General features: G+C 37.2%; 1 long non-coding RNA gene across 2 annotated transcripts in view; it reads right to left on the reverse strand.

The window, feature by feature from the left end:
- The window catches only part of LOC307196932, a 386,149-nt gene that overhangs the window by 83,421 nt on the left and 284,137 nt on the right, over positions 1 to 18,591 (reverse strand). The window contains exon 3 of one of the 2 annotated variants that reach the window (XR_013831291.1): positions 1,933 to 2,039. This is a non-coding gene — a long non-coding RNA (uncharacterized lncRNA). Of the gene's footprint in view, positions 1 to 85; positions 2,040 to 18,591 lie in introns of those variants that run through there. The other variant, XR_013831292.1, reaches the window with a different exon arrangement.

The raw sequence follows: 18,591 nt of genomic DNA on the forward strand, positions 1-18,591 counted from the left end.
ATTAAGACGTGGATGGATCTAGAGACTGTCATACAGAGTGAAGTAAGTCAGAAAGAGAAAAACAAATATCGCATATTAACGCATATATGTGGAGCCTAGAAAAAATGGTACAGATGCGCCAGTTTGTAGGGCAGAAGTTGAGACACAGATGTAGAGAACAAACGTATGGACACCAAGGCGGTAAAATCGTGGGGTGTGGGGATGGTGGTGTGCTGAATTGGGTGATTGGGATTGACATGTATACACTGATGTGTATAAAATTGATGACTAATAAGAACCTGCTGTATAAAAAAACAAACAAATAAAAACCTAAAAAAATATATACACAGAAATTCATCATATTTTAAAATAAAATTTGGTACAAAATTGTCACTTCTGCTAGGATGATGGCACTATACTTTTTTGGGGGTATTTTATAGTATTTAAAGATAGTTTCCTATGTGATTCTACCTCAAAAATGAAAAAAAAAAACCTTAAAAGTAACTTGTTTTGGGATTGGAGAAGTGCTAAATCATTTGATAGATTAACTGTATGGTTCTATCAAAACAGTATATTATTGACCAAGTATTTTTATTGTATCTTATCCCTTATGAAACAGTTCAATAATAACTATCAAATATAAATAACATTTTCTTTTCCTTTTTCTCTTTCCAAACTGCTCATTTGATTTACATGTGACCCTATGACAGGTAGAGAACATACAGGTATTTGATGACAAAGACAGAATTATAAGTGATAATCCTCAACTTCTAGCCCAGAAATGTTTTAGCAGTTTGCCTTTCAATTTCTTTCTTTCTTTCTTTCTTTTTATATTATAAGAACTTTTATTCTTTTTTATTTTATTTATTTTATTTTTGGCTGTGTTGTGTCTTCGTTGCTGCGTGCGGGCTTTCTCTAGTTACAGTAAGGGGGGGCTATTCTTCCTTGTGGTGCACGGGCTTCTCATTGCGGTGGCTTCTCTTGTTGTGGAGCATGGGCTCTAGGTGCGTGGGCTTCAGTAGTTGTGGAGCATGGGCTCAGTTGCTCTGCGGCATGTGGTATCTTCCTGGACCAGGGCTCGAACCCATGTCCCTTGCATTGGCTGGCATATTCTTAACCTCTGTGCCACCAGGGAAGCCTCTCAATTTCTTTTTGATGTTTCACTAAATTAAATTTTTTGAATGTTATGAGAAAAAGTAAATTCTCGTTCTATTTTGTATCTCACTTTTTATTTCTAAGAAAATAATTGAAATGACTTTATGTCTCAATTTCAATAAACATAGAAGTAGAAGATTTTGAGGAGAATCTAGAATGAGAAAAAAACAACAGGGCTTCCCTGGTGGCGCAGTGGTTGAGAGTCCACCTGCCGATGCAGGGGACACGGGTTCGTGCCCCGGTCCAGGAAGATCCCACATGCCGCGGAGTGGCTGGGCCCGTAAGCCATGGCCGCTGAGCCTGCGCGTCCGGAGCCTGTGCCCCGCAATGGGAGAGACCACAGCAGTGAGAGGTCCGCGTACCGCAAAAACAAAAAACAAAAAAAACCCCCAACAAAGCAATGAGTATTTTCTCAACTTTCTCATGTTTCCACCAACACTGTTACCAAATCCCTGGATGTCATTCACTTCTTCAGGTCCTACAGCAGAATAGTGACCAACTGTGATAAGTTTGAAGGGTTCAGTGATTGCTACATGGAATCATCTCTGTCACTAGCCCATCTAAATTTCCACCACCAGAGTACTTTCTAATTAAGGCACTATTTACATTAAGTAACGATTAAAATATCCATTATCTGCGAAAGATAGTACACACACTAGTTGCCGTTTGAATTTGTACAAGGAGGTTGTCAGATTTGCTTACTGGATACCTGGGTAACAAAAGCTTCCTGAACAAAAGAAACTCAGACCGGCTGTTTAATGGAGATATAAGAAGGTCAATAATGGTCCATACACTCACTTTTTTTCCCCATCATGCTCCTACAGTTCATGCTGGAAACAGTGGCTCCTCAGCAGTTTTCTTCTTCCACATTATCTGGAGGCTTGGATCACTCAGAATTCTTCTCTCTGGCATAGGAGAAATAAAATATAATCTTATTGCCATGCTGTTTTTCAAGCATTAAGGTTGTAGCTTTGAATAGTGAATTGACTTTCCAGCAAAATAGACTTGCATAATTTGGAAATCCAAGCAGCTTTATTTTGAACTATCCAATAATCATTCAAAAATTTACCTTGAACCTGCTTTGTGACAACTATTTAACAGGGGTCTGCCGATGGGTTATAAATCTGTATTTGGCCTCCTGTAAGCTGTTACCTGGCTAATGAATAGTTCACTAATGAATTCTAATTTCATTTTGATTTCCTCAATTAGGATATCCATTCAGTGCACACAACGCTATATCACTAAGATTGCACCTTCCCTGTGATTTCTTTATTATCACTCTAAGAAACAGCTGACTGATGAACAGCAAAAGAGTGGCAAAGGCTTAAATTGGTCACAAATGATTTTTCCAGATTATCTCATATAGTTCTCATACAATCTTGCTTTAAAGAAGAATTATTGGGCTTCCCTGGTGGTGCAGTGGTTGAGAATCTGCCTGCCAATGCAGGGGACACTGGTTCGAGCCCTGGTCTGGGAAGATCCCACATGTCGCGGAGCAGCTGGGCCCATGAGCCACAGCTACTGAGCCTGTGCTCGGCAACTAGAGAGGCCGCGATAGTGAGAGGCCCACGCACCGTGATGAACAGTGGCCCCCGCTCGCCATAACTAGAGAAAGCCCTCGCACAGAAACGAAGACCCAACACAGCCAAAAATAAATTTATAAAAAAGAGTTATTATTTTAAAGTGTAGAGGTGTGGCCACCACTTTAGTTCAGGTCCTTCTTTTTTCCTCCTTCATAATCCAGGAAGGAATACCCTTTCATCATTTAAATATTTTTAATTATGCTCATACATGTGGTCAAAAATTAAATATCCCAGAAGAATTAGTACCACTGCTTCCCACTGTTTCACTCCACAGAGGCAACTACTTTTAACCACATATATTTCTTACTTATCTTTTTCATATTTAAAAAATGATTATACTAGTATTTCCTGGTTTGAAACTTTAGATTTGTGTTCTGACTTGGTGCTGTGCTAGGATTTAGTCCTTACTTTTTCTGATTGTTACTTTTTCATAGGATCTGATTCTTGTTTTGTGGATGCAATGTTGAATATCCATGAAGACGATAATTAGGCTCCTTCTTTCCTTCCTTCCTTCCTTCCTTCCATCCTCCCTTCCTTTCTTTCCTTCATTGATATTCTCTGTTCCCTGAATTACCTCTGTTTCCTCTAGGGTCCATTTTCTTTTTATCTTTGTTTCTTCCTCTGGCTTGTAAGAGTTCCTCAAATGTCTAGTGATTCTCATTTGGTCTTTCATAATAAGAATGAAGGAATAAGAAGCTGGCTTGAGTTTTTGTTCACATGGATAGAACTTTTGGGTGGCAAGTACTGCTTAACCCATGAAGAACTGGTTATTTCACTGAAGGCTCCTCCAATGCCTGAATCTACAGTGTTCTTCCACTATACCACACAAAAAGTACAGAGAGTTTGTGCACATTTTTCCTTCGTTAAAAGCCTAGCTATTGGCCTTTCCACATGCCAGAGTACCTTCAATTAGTACCTGATTTTTTACCACACTTCTAATTTTTTTGCCTCTGTTATATCTGACATAAGTGAGTCTGGGGTCATTTTGGCTTTTATTAACCAGCTTCCTTCCTTCCATTACTTTCAGCCTCTCTGCACAGACACCAAATTTTCACCATATGTTATTGAGCACCTATCACGTGCCAGGCATTGTTCTTGGTGCTGGGGTTGTGCCATCAGTAAACAGAACAGACAGAAATTACTCCCTCTTGAGACTTACATCCTTTTTGAGGAGATATGTCGTCTACTTTTCATGAGGCTGAGCATTTTTTAGTCTGATTATTGGCCACTTGGATTTCCTTTTTTGAATTGCTTATTCATAATCCTTGTACATTTTTCCATTGGGGTTTTTTCTCTGGTTATTAGTTTATAGGAGATTATTGCATTTTGCAGATATTGACATTTTGTGTCATATATTTTGTAAATTAAACCAACAATGAGGTATCATGATTATCTCTTCAAATTTAGAAAAACTACAAAGAGTAATACTATCTAGTGCTATTAATTATGCAAGGAAATGAACACCATCTTACATTGCTTATGAAGTCTGAATTGATGCAACATTTTAAAAAGTAACTTGGAAATTTTTATTTAAATTTAAAAGCTGGATACCATTGATTAGCAATCACATTTCAAAATAAAAACACCAGCAGATAAAGATATTGCATACTGAAGACATTTTTACAGTAGGAATACAAGACAATATAAAAAGCTGATGGCCTTTGTTCCTGCTAAAGTTATTTGTGTTTCTGTTATATTACCTGCATTCTATGTCTTCTTCTGTAATTATCAATAAACTATATTGTGTTCAAGAATATATTGGATTTGGAGGCCACCTAAAAAATTCTTCTGGGGCACTCAGTGCAGGACAAAGAACAGGTGAAGAAATGGTACTTAAACATTCATCAGTGTGTAAAGGATTTAAAAAAATGTAGCATATCTTGGCATGAAATATTGTATAAGTTGGCCTAAATATATTGACATAATGTTTGTAATGCAGATGAGTTTGGCCTAAATATATTGACATAATATCTGTAATGCATTATTCAGTGAAAAAAGCTGCAGACTGCAGAGAATGTCTATTATATAACCCCATTTATAAACAAGTAAAACAGATAAATATGTTTATTTTAGCATAAACAAAATTGTAGAGGGATCCACAGCAGATTGTTACCTAATAGGTATAAAAAAGGAAGAAAAGTATACAGGGGAATATTTAACTTATGCTTTATGAATATTTAGATTCAACTTTTTTTTTTTTAAACAAGCATGTGCTGTGTAAAAAATAACTAAGAAATTTTTTATAAAGGAAAAAACCAAGTATGTTATGGTCCCGGCCTGAGAATTTCTGAATCAGAATCTTTGGAATGAAAGTCTTAGAATTTTAACTTTTAAAACACTCCTTCCATGGTTCTAATGTATACTTTAGTGTTACACTCAGTCACTTAGAGAAAATCAATAATTAGGAAAGTAATAAAAACAATTTTTAATTACTGTATACAGATTAAGATTTATCCATGTATATATAAATGACATGAATTAAATTTAATGACTAAACTAAAGAACTCACCATAGTATAATGTAGTCCTGTAGGGGAAAGTTCATTGGACACTGATTCAAAGGACAGGTTTACAAAATGGTTATCAGTGAGTTTTGCTATTTCAAAACAGTCAACAATTTCATTTCCTGAAGATGTTTAGAAGAATGTGTGCAGGCTATAAGAACCATTTCAAATGATAACTTAACTTACAAAAAGTCTTTAATTGTATAACATCATTGGAATGGGTGGACAGTCACTCAGGGTAATTAATTAGAAGGTAAATACTGATTTTTATGTAAAATTTCTGATATAAATACAATATAAAATTTCTGATATAAATACAACTCAGCTGGATTCTAACATAAGCAAGGCTACAACAGACAAGACAAAGTGTGGTAATTAAAGAGAAGAATCATGGATGTAGGTCTGGAGTCAGAATCCTGGTGTAAGACTGACCCCCAAGAAGAGTGGGCAGGTAAAGTGTCTCCAAAAGCATGGCGCACTTTAGTATTTTCTTGACAGATTTGGCAATACAAGGCAACTCAGTCTCCTGGGAGAGGTAATTTCCAGTAAGTGACAAAACTCAGACTCTGGGAAGTGGCATAATTGGTCTCACTGCTTTCAGGGTCTGAATTGGAGAACAGCCAGGCTTTTTTTTTTTTTTTTTTGCGGTACGCGGGCCTCTCACTGTTGTGGCCTCTCCCGTTGCGGAGCACAGGCTCCGGATGCGCAAGCTCACTGGCCATGGCTCACGGGGCCAGCCGCTCCGTGGCATGTGGGATCTTCCCATACCCGGGGCATGAACCCGTGTCCCCTGCATCGGCAGGCGGACTCTCATCCACTGCACCACCAGGGCAGCCCAGCCAGGCTTTCTTATTCCAAGTCTATTCTGCATGTCTTGTATCTGACCACTATTTTTCGATGCTTTAAAAGCACATGAATACACACACATATGCATGCATATGATGGATGAAGATATAATTGTGTGATGAACATTTGCTGTTTCTGCTGCTCCACATCCTTCACTCTTCTGATAACAGTAAACTAAGAGCCAGAAGTTGGGAAATGACCAGTTCCTAGATCCAGAGGTCAAGCCCCTGGATCAGGCTGCACACAAAGCCCATGTCTGTTTTTGGTTCTGTGACCAACAATGTCCCCTTATTGTTTAGTTCAGTTTCAATTTAGTTTTCTGTTATTTGCAAGCAAAAGAGCCCTGGTTAATTATGGCAGCTTAAAAATGGCTGCAAATTCTTTGTTACTCTCCTTATTTAGAGGCTGAATCTGTGACCCACCTCCCTGAATCTTGGGGTGCTCTGTGACAGCCAGGACAAATAGAAAATGGCAAAAGAGACACTACGTCAGCTTCCAGCTCCAGGCCATAAGAAACTGGCAGTTTCTGTATCCTTTCTCTGAAACACAATCTCTGGGAGCTCTGAGACACTGAAAGAAGGCCAGCAGCCCTGGGACTAATATGCTCAAGAGACCAGGGGTAAGCAGTTTGGTGAACAGTCCCAGCTGAGAACAGCCTTCCAGCCAAGGCACAGGGAATGTGACCGAAGCTGTCTTAGACTCTCCAGGCTGGTTCATCCATTTGAGATCTATTTATTCAATTAGAGAAAATAAGTAGCCGAATACCACTGAGTGACCACTGAGTTGACACTACATAGAACCAAAGAATCACTTAGTGATTTAGTGAATTTAGTCAGAGCCCTGACTAAATTCTTGACTCATAAACATGCTAGATAATACCAAAATGGCTAGGTTTTGCAGTAATTTGTTATGTAGCAATATATAACCTAAAAACAGATAACATTTTTTAAACCTATTAAAATTTAAAATAAAGTCACTTAATCATTCACCTATTGCTAGTTTTTTTTTTTTTTAAACTAGTATACAGAGCCAGTAGCTATTGAAAAGTAAGAAAAGATTTTCTTTTCCAGACAGACAGTGTTAAATATGCTGAGGGACTTTGCATTTGCAAGGTGAATATGGAACCCTTTACTTCCGAAATGTGAGCTCCATCAGACAGTGTTTGTTGAGTATTACAATTCTAATCAAATTAACTTATTTGGTCCTGGATCTTTAGGGTTAATAACGTAAAGCCTATTAAAAAGGCTAAACATAAGTTTCAGTAAATGTCATAAAATATAATTATCTGTACAAATTTCAAGGTATCGTTGTGACATTACAATTACATTCCTAAATTCATACATATAAAGTGTGTATATGAATACCTTAGTGTTTTAAAATTGATTCCCACTATCACCACCACCACCTACACTTTCTTTTGTGGAACTATATACATATCGCATGTAAAATGTTATTTACATTGAAAGGAAGACATAGAAGTATAGATAAGGAGAGACTAATTGCAAAGGAAAAATAAAACATTTACACAAAGTTTGGTGAAAACATGGAAATTCAAATGAATAAGGCTTTTGTGGTCAAAAGTAACATGTACCTATCTCTTCAGGGAGGGAGGGTTGTGCGATGATGGTATGATGGGATTTGTGGCTCGGAAGATATTCAAATTTTGGCTCTGGCACTCACTAGTTTTTGTATTTAGGACTCATATTTGTAGCTTCTACATACCATACATATAACATTGTTTTGTGTTAATTTATTAACTGATTTTGAATGTAACCCCTCAATGCATGAGGGTATATGCAAGAAGTCTATGAGCTGATAAAATGAGTATCTTGCAAGGATATAAATTTTGTATGTATATGTTCAGAGGAGTCCATTAAAAATATGTGTCCTACCTTATATCCATGTTATATATTGTTGCCTGCATTCCTCCAGTATTGTGAATGAATGGAAAAAGATAGAGCTGTAGGCCATCTTTCACAAAGCTCCAAATTTACTTAAAAAGTAATGTAAAATAATGTGCATTGAAAATTGCTTTAATACAATTAAAATTTAATGACGTTAGAGCTGTTTATTTCCTGACATTTTACAAATATTAAACAATGGCTTGTTTCTTTATTTTCAGAAGATAGTTGCAAACATTACTGTTGTATAGAAAGAGTCACTGTCATGACTTTCTCCTCCCTTTTGTTGTTGTGATGCAACATTTTCCATAATATCTTTTTTTTTTTTTTTTTTTTTTTGGTACGCGGGCCTCTCACTGTTGTGGCCTCTCCCGTTGCCAAGCACAGGCTCCGGACGCGCAGGCTCAGCGGCCATGGCTCACGGGCCCAGCCGCTCCGTGGCATGTGGGATCTTCCTGGACCGGGGCACGAACCCATGTCCCCTGCATTGGCAGGCGGACTCTCAACCACTGCGCCACCAGGGAAGCCCCATAATATCTTTTGTAACTGGTGACGAGTGATGCTTGATTTCTTTGCCTTTCCTGCTTTGTAACTCAGAAGCCTAATTTTAAATGATGCAGTTTTTCACTTCAAAAATTTTCAGGTTTCTGTAACGATTTAAACCTATCAATATTTCCTGCTTGGTTCCTAACCTATAGCAGAGTTGTGGAAAACATTATGATTTTCCTCTAGTAGTTCTATTTGATGCTGTAGTTCATAAAGTTGGAACAAAACACATTTGCAATCCTATTTCCATTAACTAGCCCCTGACATCGGAAATTATATCCAGACATTTGTTTTAGCACGGTTACACTAAAAATGATGCCCTGTTTTACCAGTTCTTTCTACCTGAGCCTATTAAATTAGAGTTAATGGACCACCCAGAATCAGAATCACCCTTAGGAGCTTGTCAAAAACAAAGATCTGGGCTTCCCTGGTGGCGCAGTGGTTGAGAGTCCGCCTGCCGATGCAGGGGACATGGGTTCGTGCCCTGGTCCAGGAGGATCCCACGTGCCACGGAGCGGCTGGGCCCGTGAGCCATGGCCGCTGAGCCTGTGCGTCCGGAGCCTGTGCTCCGCAACGGGAGAGGCCACAACAGTGAGAGGCACACGTACCACAAAAAAACCCCACAAAGATCCCACTATCTTATACACAAGATTCTAATTTAGTCGGGCTGGGATGGAACCCAAGGATCTGCATTGTTAATACATGTTCCCAAGGAGGTTCTTATAGATACCTACAATAGTCCACACAGTAAATATTAGACGCTTTGGTAATAAAGTTTTCCTATACATATAATATGTGCTCATAGACAAAATGAAATGAAAAATGGAGATAATAGCTTGGCTAGTTTGGGGGGAAGATTCTTAGTGTGCAGGAATATCTATTTGGATGATTATATGACTCATTTTATTGTAAAATTGAAAGTCTCCCAACCTCATTTATTTCCCTTTCATGAATATAGCAATGGATAAGGAGCTTACATATAAAATCAGTTAAATAGTTTTGGTGGTTTTAAAATATGTCCACAAATATATTTTTCCTTTCAGAAGGAGCAGCCTCACTCTTCCCCTCTGCCGAATGTGGGCTGCGATTAGTGACCCTTTTCAAAAGATGGGATATCATGAAAGTGACAGAGTGTGACTTCTGAGCCTAGGGTGCAAAAGACACCATGGCTTCTATCTTTAGCTCTCTTCATGACTCATTCTCAGGCCACAAGGCTGCCATGTTCTGACCATGTTCCAGAAGCCATGATAAAAGCCCGGGTGGGGGCACTCTGAGATCTCCTGCTAACAGTCAGCACCAACTTGTCAGTCTTGTGAGTGAGCCTTCTTTACAGCAGATCTGCAAACCTGAGACAAACCTACAGATGACTCCAGCTCTGGCTGACATCTTGGCTGTAACCTCACAAGAGACCCTGAGTCAGTATTTCCCAGATGAGCCATCCTCACATAGCTGACACACAGACACTGTAAGAACTATTAAAGTTCACTGTGGTTTAAGCCACTAAGTTTTGGATATGAAGAAATAAATAACCAGTAAACATACTCAGATAGATATATCACATGCTAGTATCTTTATTGCTCCATTTTACGAAGAAACTATTGAAAGCATTTACGTATCCAGTAATCTAATAATTCATGCTGAAGATTGAAGGTAGTTCATGGGCCTGTGTTCATCTACTTTTGCATTCACCATCACCTTTTTGTTACCCCTACAACTAAACTGCTAAGCTTCTTTCTAAATACTACATTTTTGAGAGGGAAATTTTAACAATAATATAACTCAATGAGCTTAGGTGAGAAATTGGATATTTTTCCTGTGTATCATCTGCTCTTTCTTTTGACAAGTATTTATTGACACTTACTATGTGCCAGTCCCTTTTCTAGGAGGTTGGTATACATCTGTCAACAAAAAAAAACAAAAATTCCTGCTCCCATGGAACTTACTTTTCAGTATTAGTTATTAATTGTTAAATATATATGTATTGAGGACAATCTATGTATACATAGAAATATGTATATGGAATAGGCCCTGCCTTTACTTAATCTATTATGCATTTTCCACATGACTGTTTTTTATGAATGCAAAATTCTTCAAAAAAGAACGTTTAAACAATTTCTGTGTCAATTAAAATGCATATAACAATGACAAAATAAATTAAGATAGTAATTTTGTTTAGCTCCTGTCTCGTGGCTATTCATACAAATGCACCAAGTACATTCGAGGTTTTCAGATTATCCTGTCAACCAGTCACATTTTAATGTCAACTCTCTGTTCATTAGGGACATGCTACCCAGGGGACTCTCTATCTTTTTGTTTCATTTAGTAAAGAGTTATAATGTCATATGGTACACGAGACTTTTTTTCAAATGGCTCCTTGACACTCCAGTACTCTTACAATAAGAAAGAAGGCAAGATAGCTATTTTTTCTAAGTTGAGGATGATACTGCCTACTATTTTTATGGATTTATTTTAAAATTGTGTATATCTGGATTTATCAGTGATGTATAAAATTACATTTTAAGCATAAAAAGATAAATGCAGGTTTACAAATGTAAACCTTATTTCAAATGAGGTTCACTTTATAACAGAAGTGTAATTAGTTGTAGCTGTTTGTAATAGCAGCCTTTCATAGACTTAAAATGTTTTTATTCTTTTTTAAAAGCTTTTTATAGACTAATAGCTAATTGAGTTCAGATTCATCAGTTTATAGATAAGTAATTACAGTCCAAGAAATTTTAGTCAGAGTTAGCTATTGGCTATTGACAGAAAAGCAACAAAAACCCCAGCCTGTGACTCTCAGCCCATGGTCTTTTTTTTTTTTAATCACACAGGCTTCATCTCATTATTATGTATAGAATGAAGCAAAGAAATATTCATTTCATAAGTGTTTAATTTTTCATCTTGAAGAAAGTAACTTCAAGCCTCAGTGTCTTACATTCTTAATTATTTGTTAGGCTAATGTGAATTTATTCTTTATTTTTATTTAAAAATGGACTTGAGAAAATGACATTACAGAAAGTTTTTAAAATAGAGAAAAAAATCTATAAAATCACTGTCCTCCAAAACAATCACATTTATTTTTGTATTTTTACATTCTAGTTTTTAAAGTAATCTAGAAATAGCAGACATGCAATTATATGTGTGTGTGTTTGTGTGTGTTTACTTAATAGTCTGTTGGTTGCCTAACTTTTGGTACTGCAGACACCATTGCAAGAAAGATCTTGTGTACTGGGCTTTATCATCTATAATTGTCCTTATTTCATTAGAATTAATTGTTGAGGAACATTAATAACCTAAAAGATATGGACATATATGTCCTTGTTATATATTTCTATGTTACTTCCCCCAAAAGCATGGTCCCAATTCTCCATGTTATTACCAATGGAGCCCCATTGAAGGCAAAGAAATCTTTTTCTGTTTCGCCCCTTGCCATTCCTCCATCACCTAGTCCACAGACTGGCACAAAATAAACACATGAACATTAAAATATGTAAGACGTGTGTATAGTAAATAAATAACCTAAGATGTATTTATATTAGCTGGTTAACATTTTGCTTTTATTTCTTTTCCTGAGACACAAATAGGAGAAAAGTCAATAAAGAAATGGGGTTCATTGAAATTAAAAATCTTGATGCACATTAATTAATATTTCAAATGCCTTTCTCTTTATACTCTCAAAATAAATGAAATGCATATGTATCATTCGAGAAGGGATGCTGCTTTTGTATCACCCTCACAGTATCTATAGCTGAGGTTTTTATTTCTTTTTGACCCCTCTTAACCTGCACAGGCACAATCATGGTCTGTATTTTACCCATACTGTGTCTAGACCAGGATAACAGCCACTTATGCTGATGTCAGTATCTTGTGCCTTCAACTGAGACTTTCTAAAGCAAAAAGAATCAAGAATCCATCTGTATAAATTGGACAGCCAAGCTCCTCTTCTGAGAAGGAAAATGACTACTAGCTAAAGTCTAATTAAAATTCTAAATTATGGGCTTCAAAATTCTTAATCACTAGGATTCTCTCTGCTTACTTGATCTCATTTTCTGTAACATTTAAAGTCAAACACTGCACTCCACAAAAGCAAATATATTCACTCTCACCCACATAAGAATCAGCAGCCTCAACCTCCAGTCCTGGTCTCCTATCATTTCACTGCCTACTGTTGACTCATTGCTTTCCACAAGTCATGACACTCTTCTCTCAGTCAAAACTTTTTTTTTTATAACGCATCCTCACAACGACAACTTCTCTGACTCTAGGTAGAATGATCATGAGATTTATTATTCAAATGGGAACACCTTTAAGTGTAATAAAGATGCTCTTAGTAATTATACCAGGAAAAGGCAAAATTTACCACTGCCTCTGGCAAATCAAGATAAATGCTCGCCCTAACTATAGCCCTAATCATTCATAAAACTCTGAGCATCATAGGCACATCTCAGCAAATACAGATAGACACAGATATCCTCTCTCTTCTTTCCCCTCCCCTATTTTCCACTTATTGTTCGCCAATGTTTTGAGTTTGCTCAAGATCCAAGGAAAGCATTATTTTGATATATAAATGTGTGAGTTTTTCCAACAAAAAATAGTTTAGTCTTTGGTGATCATTGAATACTATTTACATTGTCTAACTGCATTGTCTGTTCGTAACTGATAGGGTTTTTTTTTTTTTTTTTTTTGCAGTACGCGGGCCTCTCACTGTTGTGGCCTCTCCCGCCGCGGAGCACAGACTCTGGATGCGCAGGCCCGGCGGCCATGGCTCACGGGCCCAGACGCTCCGCGGCATGTGGGATCTTCCCGGACCGGGGCACGAACCCGCGTCCCCTGCATCGGCAGGCGGACTCTCAACCACTGCGCCACCAGGGAAGCCCACTGATAGGGTTTTAAAGAATGGAGGACTTGTGGTAACTTTGGGTAAAGGCAGGATGCCTTTTTGTCACACTGGGGTTTAGGAGACAATAGGATAAGACTGACCAACAAGAGTAAGGATCAGTCTGACTGGCCAGGGAAAGGCCATAAAATACTGTGGGTCTAGGTAAGAAAGTTGTTAAGATGGAAAGTTCAGCTAAAGGGAAGGTAAGAAAGCCATAGCCTGTTCTAGACAGCTGTTCAACAAGGATTCAGATTACAGGAGAGCAGGAGTGAGCACCAGCATTATTAGGTGGTGCATGCTGGTGCCAGGTTAATGCATGTTTTCCGTTTTTCTTGTAGGATGATGTATGAGACATTTTAAACCACAACTATTAATCCTAGGAAAATGTCACCTTGTGGCTTGTTGGTGCATGCACCTTCGTGAGCTAGTTCAGCAAAGGAAGGTTCCTAATTCTTTGACCAGTAAGTTTGCCTGAGATTTTCTGAACTTAGAATTGAATTCACAATATTTGCATTGTGTTTTTGAAATATCTTGTAAACATTTAGCTAATATTTGGGACTTTCAGTTGAATAAATTAGTTGCATCTCTTACATCAAGAAAAAACATTTTCAGTTGTATAAAGGACTGATTTATGATCATTAACCAATAAAAATGGACATTAATTTTTTTGGATTGTTTTCAAAATTCTTAAATTTTTTAACTTTGTCTTATAATGGATGTAAAAAGATGAAAGAAAAGAGTTGAGCTTACCACTTTTGTGTTAGTTAACGTGTCAGTAAAGCAGCATGTTCCTTTCAGTTCTCCTGCCCTCTCCTTTGATCAAACACCAATATCTATCTGTGGCAGAAGAGCCCATCTAAAACCTGAAACCACTCACCATCAACAAAATAGTCTAGGAAATGGGAATAACAAGAGGATTTAAAGTGGTAGTTTAGATGTCTCAACTCATTTTCTATCTTTTGTGTTTAATTTTCACTTGTTATTCTTTTGTTGAAAGTTTTCTCTGTTCCATCAATGGTTCTTATCCAACTAGAAATTCCTAGCCCAAATATTAGATCACTTCTGAATGTCATATCCCTCTTTCTCTTTATCTCTCTCCCACACATATACATATACATACATATACACACATGTACGTATACACAATATACAATATGCACATATAATATATAATTATACTTGATTATTAATTCATATATGTGTATATATGTACATAAATATATACAAACAATATACAATTATGACTATTTCTTCAACATATTTAAAAAAATAAATTTATTTATTATTTATTTTTGGCTGCATTGGGTCTTTGTTGCTGTGCATGGCTTTCCCTAGTTGCGTCAAGTGGGGGCTACTCTTTAGTTGTGCAGCCCGGGCTCTAGGTGCATGGGTTTCAGTACTTGTGGCTCGTGGGCTCTAGAGTGCAGGCTCAGTAATCGTGGCGCATGGGCTTTGTTGCTCGGCAGCATGTGGGGTCTTCCCGGACCAGGGCTCAAACCCATGTCCCCTGCATTGGCAGGCGGATTCTTAACCACTGCACCACCAGGGAAGCCCAACGACAATCTCTTATACTTGATTATGTATTGTTTCAGAGACTATATATTCTTAGAGGCCAGCAACTGCATTATTTTTTACTCTTTCCTTGGTGTCCCCCAAATGTCTCCAACAATCCTGTTCATATGACAGGTGTTCAAGAAATAGCTGCTTAGCAGAGAAATACTTTGCTTGTAAGAAATTCATCAAACAGACTTTGACTATTATAAGAAAGTAATTGTGGTACAATTTTTTTAAATTAACTTGATTAATAGCTAATAAGAAGGAAATCAGAATCATCTTTCTGTATCTCTATACCTGGAACTGGTGCTATGTACAGTTAAATATCAATCAATGAAGAGTAGAGAATTTATTCTAGAATCAGAGATGATTTAGGGGTTTAAAATGAGGTCAACATCAAAAGGCAGTATCTAGTTTACTCTTGACCCTCTGAGATGGAAAGCTATGCCCTATAAACTCCTTCTTCTTGTCAAAGCAGCAGAGAGATTCAGGGGACTATTCCATTTCCCTGCAGGCCCCAGAGATGTGAATCTGTTTTTGGACTGGTTCCCTGCTCATGCACATTCTGGAATAGAGCTGGCAACCAACACTGGTGAATATTATGGTGTAACTGGTCCCTGGTCCACTTTGCAAGATGTCTGGTATGAGAAAGATTATTATTTTGAAATTATAATTCATTACTCTTCATCAATACCAAGAAAAGGATAAGGAAAAAATAGTTTTTACACTATGCTAGATTTCATGTATATATAAGGAAGAGTCTTTTGGAGACAGGCCAGTGAGTGAATTTCTTTGGAGATCTTAAAACTTCAAAATTTTCCTCTGGTATGATTTATGTATCTTCTTGCTTAGAGATTGGAGGATAATTTAAAGATGAGCCTTAATTCCTTTCAACTACCCCACTCCATGAATCTCCCAAATATTTCTGTATCTTATGCATTAATGTGGTATGGATCTTTTAATTTTGTACTTTAATTTTATAATTTAATTTGAAAGTGTATAGATTCACTCATTAAAAACACTTTAAGGGGCTTCCCTGGTGGCGCAGTGGTTGAGAGTCCGCCTGCCGATGCAGGGGACACGGGTTCGTGCCCCGGTCCGGGAAGATCCCACATGCCGTGGAGCGGCTGGGCCCGTGAGCCATGGCCGCTGAGCCTGCGCATCCGGAGCCTGTGCTCCACAACGGGAGAAAAAAACACTTTAAGGACAAGTAAAATCTGGGTTATTCTTTCTTTCCCAAATACTCTGTTTTTTAAAAATAACCTACTGTTGAGATAAAAATGAAGTTGACCACATACAGAATTAAGGTGAAATTTTTCATGAAAGGGTATACAAAAGAACTACAAAAGTGACTCAAATTGCTTTATTTTTTAAAAATCATGAATGAATATATCTGTACCTTTAATATAGCTGGAGGCTGATAAACACAGCTGTCCATAATGAGAAAGCAGATTACATCATGTTACTCTAAATAAGCCTTCTAATGAGAAATCAGGATTAAGTTGAATCTGGATGAAAAATTTGTATTTGCCTTGAGAATTTCAAGCTGATCTCCCCTGGGGAGAATGACAGAGCATTAAGAGATTTTAATTTGAAATGAGGTTATGAGATTGTAAATTGCTGACAGATATTTCACAAATGATTTAGTGTTTGTGTTTACATTCTAGCTTAGGAAAGATTTTGACTTTTTCAGCAAACTGAAAAAATGTCTTCAAAACACATTTAGCTAATCAAAATGAAGTGTCCAAAGAATGGGGAAGAATGAGCAATTAAACTGATATATTTGAATTATGCATTAAAATTCAACAGTAAACTTTCATTCTCTGAGCAAGCCTCCGTCTTTATTATTTTAGGGCCGTACAATTAATTTATTAGTATCAATTAAAGATCGAGTGATAATATCCTTTAGCAAATGTTATAATTCACAGTATCAGGCTTATTAAAAATACTTGTACACCTCTCCACATTTCTAGAAGAGTCAGTAATTATACAAAATCCAAGAAGATTTCTTTTTTGGTGATTTATCACATACTCTTTCTGAAAACATTTGCGAAGTGAAGAATATGTTTGTAAGATATTGTGTTTATTGTACACCCACAAGGAGTGAACAGCATAGCTCATGTCCAGCTAGCTCTGTAAAAAGGTAGCCCTCTGGGGAAGATGGATTAGACCAAGATTGATAACACAACTTACTCCTTTTCCTTTTGAAACTTTTATTTTCAATGTGACACCTACTATCATACACAGTCTCTTTCTCTTCTTTGTGACAAACTCACACAGCTTGCAAAAAGTGATTCAGCCTTCATTAGAGAAATGCCACCCAGAGGGTCGCTTTCAAAAGCTTTGTGTTTTTCAGCTGGAGGCAAGACTGAATGCATTGCGGTTTCTATGGCCCTAAATATCTAGTCCAAGATAGACACCACTGTCATTACAGATATTGCAGTAAAATGTGCTCTTTCTTACTGAGCTGCCTTGTGGACCAGTGTCACTGGGGAAATATCACAGCCTGGCTTACAGGAGGACATCCTATTTTATATACAGGTACATCATAAAGAGCTTTATGCTTGGGAGGCGAGCAAGGAATACAGTGCTTTCCACTCAGCCAAGATTCTCCTTTTTATTTCTTCTATTGAAAAAAGAGGCTCACCATTTACCTTTTTATGTCCATTTCTAATTTGGAATAATCCTTTTTCTCTCAAATTTCTAAATCTGACACCCTTTCGGAGTTTGTGTCCTTTCCCTTTGCTTCTTCACATACATTTTCTTCTTCCCTAAAACCCGTGCAGTTAACTTCTGCCACCTTAAAAGCCTTCCTTACAGCACATTGCTACAGCTGTTGAAGCATATGTAATTGCATCCTACCCTACCTGTCCTGGGGCATGCTAGTTTCATACAATTTTCATATCACCCTTTTTCATTATTCAAGCAGAGTGAAAATTTAAGGACTGTGTGATTAGGCTGAAATTGGAACTCTTCAAGGTTTGGCATTGTGTAAAAGCAGGCTCTTTCCTTCCCTACACTGAACTAAAAAGCTATTGTTAAAAAAATGGTTCAATCAGCTTGGCACACACACTGGTCACGCACTCAGGACCATCACAGTTGAGACTTTTCATGGAGCCATATTAAGATTCATTAATATTTTCATAACTGAGTTGGAGTTTAACGTGAGGGAAATGGTGTTAATGATTAAGGATTTTAGAGATTTATATAGATTCTGTCCTGATATTGGCAATGAGAACCAAGAAAGGCACAATGAAGCAATGTGAACAATACAGGTATTTATGCAAAGTATTCCAGTATGGTGCTTAAAGAATACTGAATACTTGTTTAAAAATGAACTAGCTTTGATATTAATCTCAGAATAAAAATAATTATTTTGTCTTATTTTCTAGTAATATCAAGAAAATTCCATATCAGTGAAAACTATATCCCTGTAAAGTCACCAATTAACCTCCAGAGCAGAGTCCATTTCTCCTTTTGTTCGTGTACTCAGTCTCTTTTCTGGAATTTATGCCGTTATTTTTATATTTTATTCTTTTATTATCTTGTTCTCTCTGTCTGGAATGTCCTTGCCCCATCTTCATCTATTATAATCCAATTTATTTTTTATTACATTCCAATGATTTTTAAAAAATTCTTTCCAGG

Source organism: Stenella coeruleoalba (assembly GCF_951394435.1).
Source record: "Stenella coeruleoalba genome assembly, chromosome: 14".
Lineage (NCBI taxonomy): Eukaryota > Metazoa > Chordata > Mammalia > Artiodactyla > Delphinidae > Stenella > Stenella coeruleoalba.